Source organism: Coenobita brevimanus, chromosome 29, assembly GCF_032717465.1.
Source record: "Coenobita brevimanus isolate Jiangsu-jjx chromosome 29, ASM3271746v2, whole genome shotgun sequence".
NCBI classification, from domain to species: Eukaryota; Metazoa; Arthropoda; class Malacostraca; order Decapoda; family Coenobitidae; genus Coenobita; species Coenobita brevimanus.
Window position 1 is genome coordinate 39,912,143 of NC_136982.1, and position 7,853 is coordinate 39,919,995.

Genomic DNA, 7,853 nt, shown 5'->3' on the forward strand with positions numbered 1-7,853 from the left:
GATAATGTACACTTTAAGTGAGAATACGAAGAGTCACTACTGTCCCGTAAAGTTCCAGGTTCAAAACAAAAGAGTTAGGTAAAATTACAAGTTAAAGTTTAATGCTTAAACTAACAACAAAACATTCAGGACTCATAAGGATAATGTAATGGCAAATAAACAGGTTAAATATATGGTTAACTGCAATAGCCTCTATTAACACGAAGTTAGCAAGAGTAAATTTATCTAAGTCAGCCCTGATAAAATGAGATACCAGATAATACTCAGTGAATGCCAGATAAATTATTACAGATACAAACTATTACCAAAAATGACTGACAAAGAACCCTACATAAATTACAATTTCACTAGGCCTACAAATTAAACTTATGCTATACAGTACAAGAAAAAATACAACAACAGTTATACTCAAATTACACACAGCTGCTAGATGGTTGGAGATTTCTTGAGCACTCACAATAATAATATCTGTACAGGGGAGGACAGAGATGTGAACAAAATGAGGAGCAGATCTAAGTGGCAATGATGCAGAGACTGAGCTCATTATATAGGGGCCAGCAGAGCCTGATACAACTTGTAATGAGGACGCGCAAATGAAGCCATGGGGACAAAGAGATGACAATCCCGCAAAGTATAACAGAGATGTCGACTTACTCTACTATAACGGTAGAAGGGGGGGACTGAGGCAGAACACGCTCGTGATCAAACATGCAGCATACTGTGCGTTAAAATTACACAATGGATGATGAAATCATAGGCTATGTAACACCTCCCCACAAAGAAAAAAGAAATTTACAAAGGAAATTTCTTATTACTCTAAAACAATCTGTACATGGCATTACAGAACATGCAAAAGTCTTTCCTAATTTTACAAAACATGAGATCTCCCTAGCACGTTCAGTCATAGGTACTTGCCAGTATCCCTTTAACAAATCAAACTTACTTATGTACCTAGCCTTTCCGATCTTGTCTGTGCAATCTTCCACATGAGGGAGAGGGTAAGTGTCTGTTTTGGTTATCTGATTAACACGTCTGTAGTCGATGCAAAACCTCTGTGACCCACCTGGCTTAGGGACTAGAGTGACAGGGGAACTCCACTCGCTCTGACAGGGCTCAATCATCTTGTGGTCCAACAGGTAGCCAAGCTCCTTCTGGATGAGAGGAACTTTCACTGGGTTCACACGGTAAGGAGGCAATTTAATTGGCTTTGCGTCTCCAACATCGACATCATGCATCAACACAGTGGTTCTTCCTGGAGTAGCACGGAACACTTGCGGGTACTCCTGCAGTAATGCCGAAAACTCCTGCCTTTCCTTAGGAGGTAGATGAGAAAGCTTAGTCTGGAGATCATTCATGATATCAGGATTCTTCCCCAAACTATCACTCAGGCTCATACTGCATGGGAGAGCTTCACTTGCAGACTCGGGTGGAACAGCTACAGTGCAGACTGGATTATTTTCATCCCGCTTGTGATATAACTTTAGCATGTTGATGTGACATAGTTGCTTGCTCTTTCTACGATCTGGTGTGGCGATGACATAGCTGACATCACTGAGTTTCTTCTCCACGAAATAAGGACCACTAAACTTGGCTTGTAGAGGTTGCCCATGAACTGGTAGCAGAATCAAAACCTGATCTCCTGGCTGAAAGTGGCGTAACCTGGACTTCTTGTCATACCAAGTCTTCATCTTCTCCTGAGCAGCTCCTAAATTCTCTCTCGCCAGCTGTAAAGCAGTGGACAGCCGTTCTTTGAACTTCATCACATACTCCAGCAGGTTGACGTCATCTTCCTCCGACAGCCAGCATTCCTTGAGTAACTTAAGGGGTCCTCTTACTTCATGGCCAAACAGTAGTTCAAAAGGTGAGAAGCCCAGTGATTCATTTGGAGATTCTCTTGCAGCAAACACAACGAATGGAAGACCTTTATCCCAGTCTTTCTGATGTTCCAAACAGTATTTCTTGAGCATCGATTTGAGTGTTTGATGATATCTCTCCAACGCTCCTTGGGTCTGGGGATGGTAAGCTGAAGACGTGATCTGGGTGATGCCCAACTCTTTCAGAGACTGCTTGAAAACATTTGACATGAAATTACTTCCTCGGTCTGACTGTACCTCCTTGGGCAGACCAAACTTTGTGAAGAACCCTAGCATTTCCTTAACCACGTTCTTTGCTGAGATGTTTCTAAGTGGAATGGCTTCAGGATAACGAGTAGCCATATCAATCATGGTCAACACATAAGAAAATCCTGAAGAAGTCTTAGGAAGAGGGCCCACAATATCCACCAACACACGGGTGAAAGGCGCCTCAAAAGGAGGAATGGGAACTAGAGGTGCAACCTTTTCGGTCTGATTACACTTCCCCACAACTTGACAGGTGTGACAAGACTTACAATACCAGGAAACATCCCTGAAGATACCTGGCCAGTAGAAGTGTTTCAAAATGCGTGCCACAGTCTTCCTCACTCCAAGGTGTCCTGCCAAACTGGAATCATGAGCCACTTGAATGATATCCTGCCTACAAACACGAGGGATGACAACTTGATGTACAACCTCCCATTCACAGTCGGCTGATGCTGTTGGGGGTCTCCACTTCCTCATAAGTACTCCTGACTTTACATAATAACAAGTAGAAGCACCGGCTGACTCTTCTTCACTGTAAGCAGAGTTAGCTAGACCTTTCAACTCAGGGTCAGCAACCTGCAACTCAACCAACTCTTGACGAGACAAATTATCAACACTACGGGGTACTGCCTCATCTGGTGAGTGGTCCAAATTAGCAAGAAAAGTCTCAGCTAGGATAACATCATCATCATCATTATCCTCTAAATCACCAGTAACTTTAGACTTAGCCCTAGTGACAGCACATGCAGGGAACACATCAGGGACATCACAATCCTGGGACGCAGCCACTGGCTCACTAGACAACTGAGGAGCTGGACACACTTGACTTCCACCAATATCATTTCCAAGTAAGAAAGTTACACCTGACATTGGGAGTGTCTCAACCAACCCAACCATAACAGAACCATTAACAAAACCAGACTCTAAATTCACTCTGCACAGAGGAACAGAGAAGTAATTATTCCCTACACCTTGTAAGATTACAGTTTCATCAGAGGAATTAAAATTAGAGCCTAGAACACTGGTCAGCATAAGGGATTGGCAAGCACCTGTATCACGATATATTTGAACTGATTTCCTGTCATTACTGTCCAGAGGACTGACAAAACCATCAGACAGGAAATTAGCACATGAACTCTTGAGAGTGTCACCCATGTTACTGCTCAAAAGAGGAGCTCCATCATGAGAATTTAAGTTACCCCTCAAAGCAGGTTCAGTTAACTCAGTTAAAGAATTCTGGGAACTCTCAAGAGTGGACACTAGACCAATTGACTGAATATTTAAAGACTCCTTTTTGTTCACATCACGCTGTCTCCTGAAACATCTCTCCGTAGTATGACCAAGCTTACTACAATAAGTACATTTACTTTTCTGAAATCTAGAGGTGAAGCTGGTATTTACTTCCTGAGAAACATCATCCTTATTCTCTTTCCTGTTACCTGTACTCTGAGTAGAGGCAACGTACTTACTCTCAGCTTTCCCTTTTTCTCTAGAATATCTCTTGTGAGTGAGAACATACTCATCAGCTAAAACTGCAGCATCAGACAAATTATCTATTCTTTTCTCATCAAGATATAGGCTTACATCTTTATAAATACACCTTTTGAAGTCCTCCAGCAAAATCATCTGCTTAAATTTGTCAAAATCAGAATCCACATTCTTAGAATTTAACCACTGCTCCAACAAATCTTCTTTGATTTTTGCATACTCAACATGGGATTGCTTATCTTGCTTGTAAGTTGTCCTAAATTTTACTCTATAGGCTTCAGGGACAAGCTCATAGGCCTTAAGAATCAAGCTCTTAACTACATCATAATTATCAGACTGATCCTGAGGCAAAGATGCATAAGTTACTTGAGCTTTACCGGTGAGAACAGTTTGAAGGAGTACTGGCCAATACTCCTTAGGCCAATTAAAACCTGTAGCTACCCTCTCAAACAACTGAAAATACTTTGTTAAATCAGATTCATTAAAAGGAGGGACAAGTTTAACATTTTTAGCCACATCAAAATCATCAGAGCTAGATGATCCATTTCCACCTTGTTTCATGCGATACTCATGGTCTGCCTGAATCCTGGCAAGTTCAATTTGTGCCTGAGCCTGTACCTGCGCCTCTTCAATACGAGCCTGAGACTCCGCCTGCTTAGCATTTGCCTGAAATTCAGCTTCTTTAGCACGAGCCTCCTGCAGAGCTAGCTGTAACTTAGCTAATTCAATCTGCGTTTGCTCATTTGGAGGAGTTACATTAAACAAGCTTTTATTAATCATGCCAACAATTTGATCCTTAGAATGATGAGAGTGAACTGCAATTCCCAATTGTTGAGCAACAAGCTTAAGTTCATTCTTTGTTCTGTTTTCTATATCACACACTGTTTGCACATTTGACAAAAAATCATTGGCTTCATCAAGTGTAGAAATAGTAGCCATCATGAATATATCACAGTCACAAAATATCAAACAATATCCTTATGATAATATCCTGAATATCCTGGCGAGGTCGCCAAATTTATGTTACGGAACAGAGAAAGATAATGTACACTTTAAGTGAGAATACGAAGAGTCACTACTGTCCCGTAAAGTTCCAGGTTCAAAACAAAAGAGTTAGGTAAAATTACAAGTTAAAGTTTAATGCTTAAACTAACAACAAAACATTCAGGACTCATAAGGATAATGTAATGGCAAATAAACAGGTTAAATATATGGTTAACTGCAATAGCCTCTATTAACACGAAGTTAGCAAGAGTAAATTTATCTAAGTCAGCCCTGATAAAATGAGATACCAGATAATACTCAGTGAATGCCAGATAAATTATTACAGATACAAACTATTATCAAAAATGACTGACAAAGAACCCTACATAAATTACAATTTCACTAGGCCTACAAATTAAACTTATGCTATACAGTACAAGAAAAAATACAACAACAGTTATACTCAAATTACACACAGCTGCTAGATGGTTGGAGATTTCTTGAGCACTCACAATAATAATATCTGTACAGGGGAGGACAGAGATGTGAACAAAATGAGGAGCAGATCTAAGTGGCAATGATGCAGAGACTGAGCTCATTATATAGGGGCCAGCAGAGCCTGATACAACTTGTAATGAGGACGCGCAAATGAAGCCATGGGGACAAAGAGATGACAATCCCGCAAAGTATAACAGAGATGTCGACTTACTCTACTATAACGGTAGAAGGGGGGGACTGAGGCAGAACACGCTCGTGATCAAACATGCAGCATACTGTGCGTTAAAATTACACAATGGATGATGAAATCATAGGCTATGTAACACAGTCTACCTCTAATATCACAGCATTTCTTAAGCACACAGTTATCACAAATACTGCACAAGATGGAGTTCTTCCCACGCCTTTATGGGAAACTGCATTTGACCACTCTCCCTCTACTTTGACAATACCGCCACCAGCCCTTGATAACATCATTTTTGTTTATCCATTTTTACTCTCAAACTCTTAGGCCCCTCTCCGTCTCTCCACTTCCTAAATCTTTCCTCTGCCTCCTTTTCATTCTCTGCAATCAGCACCAAGTCATCAGCATACAACATCTTCCACGGGAGTCCATTTCTGAAGTCGCGTGTAAAAGTTTTAAGCAATATGAAATTTCATAATTTCACCACCATCAGACAAGACCGGGCCGACGGCGGTGGCTGTGGACTCATCACCCTGGTAAATCCATCAGCTTTTCAAACACAAGTCCACACACAAAGTCACTTCTCCTTTCATATAACACCACAACAGAAATACAATCAATCAAAATACGCACTGGCAACAAACCAAACATAACGATCGCCAATACATACATTCCCCCCCACCATTCATCTCCCATAGTACCACACAATTACTCTCCTCAAATACACCACATCATTAACATATCCAACATCATCCTGGGTGGTGATTTCAATGCCAAGGCGTCGCCTTGGTATGTCAAGAACCCTGACACAGACAGAGGGCTGGTACTACAATCCCAAACAGATAATCTTTTCATCCTATATAATCTCCATTAACATACCCATAGCCCACACCAAACCTTCTTCCTCCTATCATCCCTAAACATCACCTTCTGCTCCCCAAACCTTGCCCCCACAACATGCTGGAGAGTGGTCAAAACCTTTGGATCTGACCACCTTCCAATTATCATCACTACCAAAACAAGAGTCACTCCAGCTGGCCACAGACACACACACACTAATTATTAGTATGCCAACTGGGAGGCCTTCACAACTGAAACAGAACAACACTTTGAAACATTAAACAGTACACGCATCACAAATATCAACACCGCTGTGCACACTTTCAGTACAGTTATTCAAAACGCAGACGAAAGACACATCCCTAGAGGCAACAGAAAGAGACACAATTCCAACTTCACACCAGAAATTCAAGGCCTCATCAGTCAACGTGACACACTACAACACTCCTCAACGTGACACACTACAACACTCCCCAACACCCCATACACAAAACACCGTGCAACAAATACAAGAACTCAACACTCAAATAAACAATAAAATATCAGAGAAGCAGACACTAAATTCAAATAATTATCTCCAAACACTTGATCACAAAACAAACACCTGCAAACTCTACAAAACACTAAACAGCATCACACTCTCCAACAGCAACACTACACAATCACACGCTGCCATCACAACAACAGACACCATACCCTCAGTCAAACAACAAGCAAACACTTTCAGCAATCACTTTTCACAAGTCAGTCATATATACTCCCATCACGACGACCGACGTGTTTTCTGACGCATGAGACAGTTTCCCACAGACCAAGACTTTGCACCCTTCACTTACAACCAGACGTAGCACATTATTAGCAGCCATAAGCTCTCATCGGCCTGTGACCCAGACAATATAAGCAACATACACCTTAAACATCTTGGACCACAAGGCATACAAGCACTCACCACCATAACAAACTACAGCTACACACACAGCATAATACCCAACATCTGGACGCATGATACTATCATCACTATCCCCAAATCCAACAATCCTTCCTCACACAGCCCCATCACACTCCTCTGCACCCCTCCAAAGTCACCGAACGACTGGTATTACAAGTAGTAACACCTCATATTCCCCAAGCCCCATTACAACATGGTTTTAGGCCACTACACTCCACAAACACTCTTCTTACAGACCTTACACGGAGAGTTTTTGATGGCATGAATTCAGCTAGGCCACCACACAGAAGACTCCTAGTCGCATTAGACATTAGCAATTTTTTTAAAGCCATCCCCTGCCACAACCTCACAAATAAAATATTCAACACAAACATGCACAATAACACACACACACACACACACACAAAAAAAAAAAAATGGCTGGCAAACTATTTAGGAGGCAGATGTCCACATGTAACATTTGCCAGTCAGTCATCGAACATCAGAAATTTCTCAAACGGCGTCCTTCAAGGATCTGTTTTGTGCCCTACACTCTTTAACCTGTACATGCACGACATACCAACACCCACACACCACAAATACACATACAGTAGCTTCCTATGCAGACGACATAACACTTGGCCGTACGCACCAAAATGCAGACACAGCCACACACATCCTCCAACCTTACCTCAACACACTACACGAATGGTTCACCTCAAACAGACTCACAATAGCCCCAGGCAAATATACAGTGACCCTTCTCACAAACTGGACAGCAGAACATAGTCACACTCTACACCTCGCCATA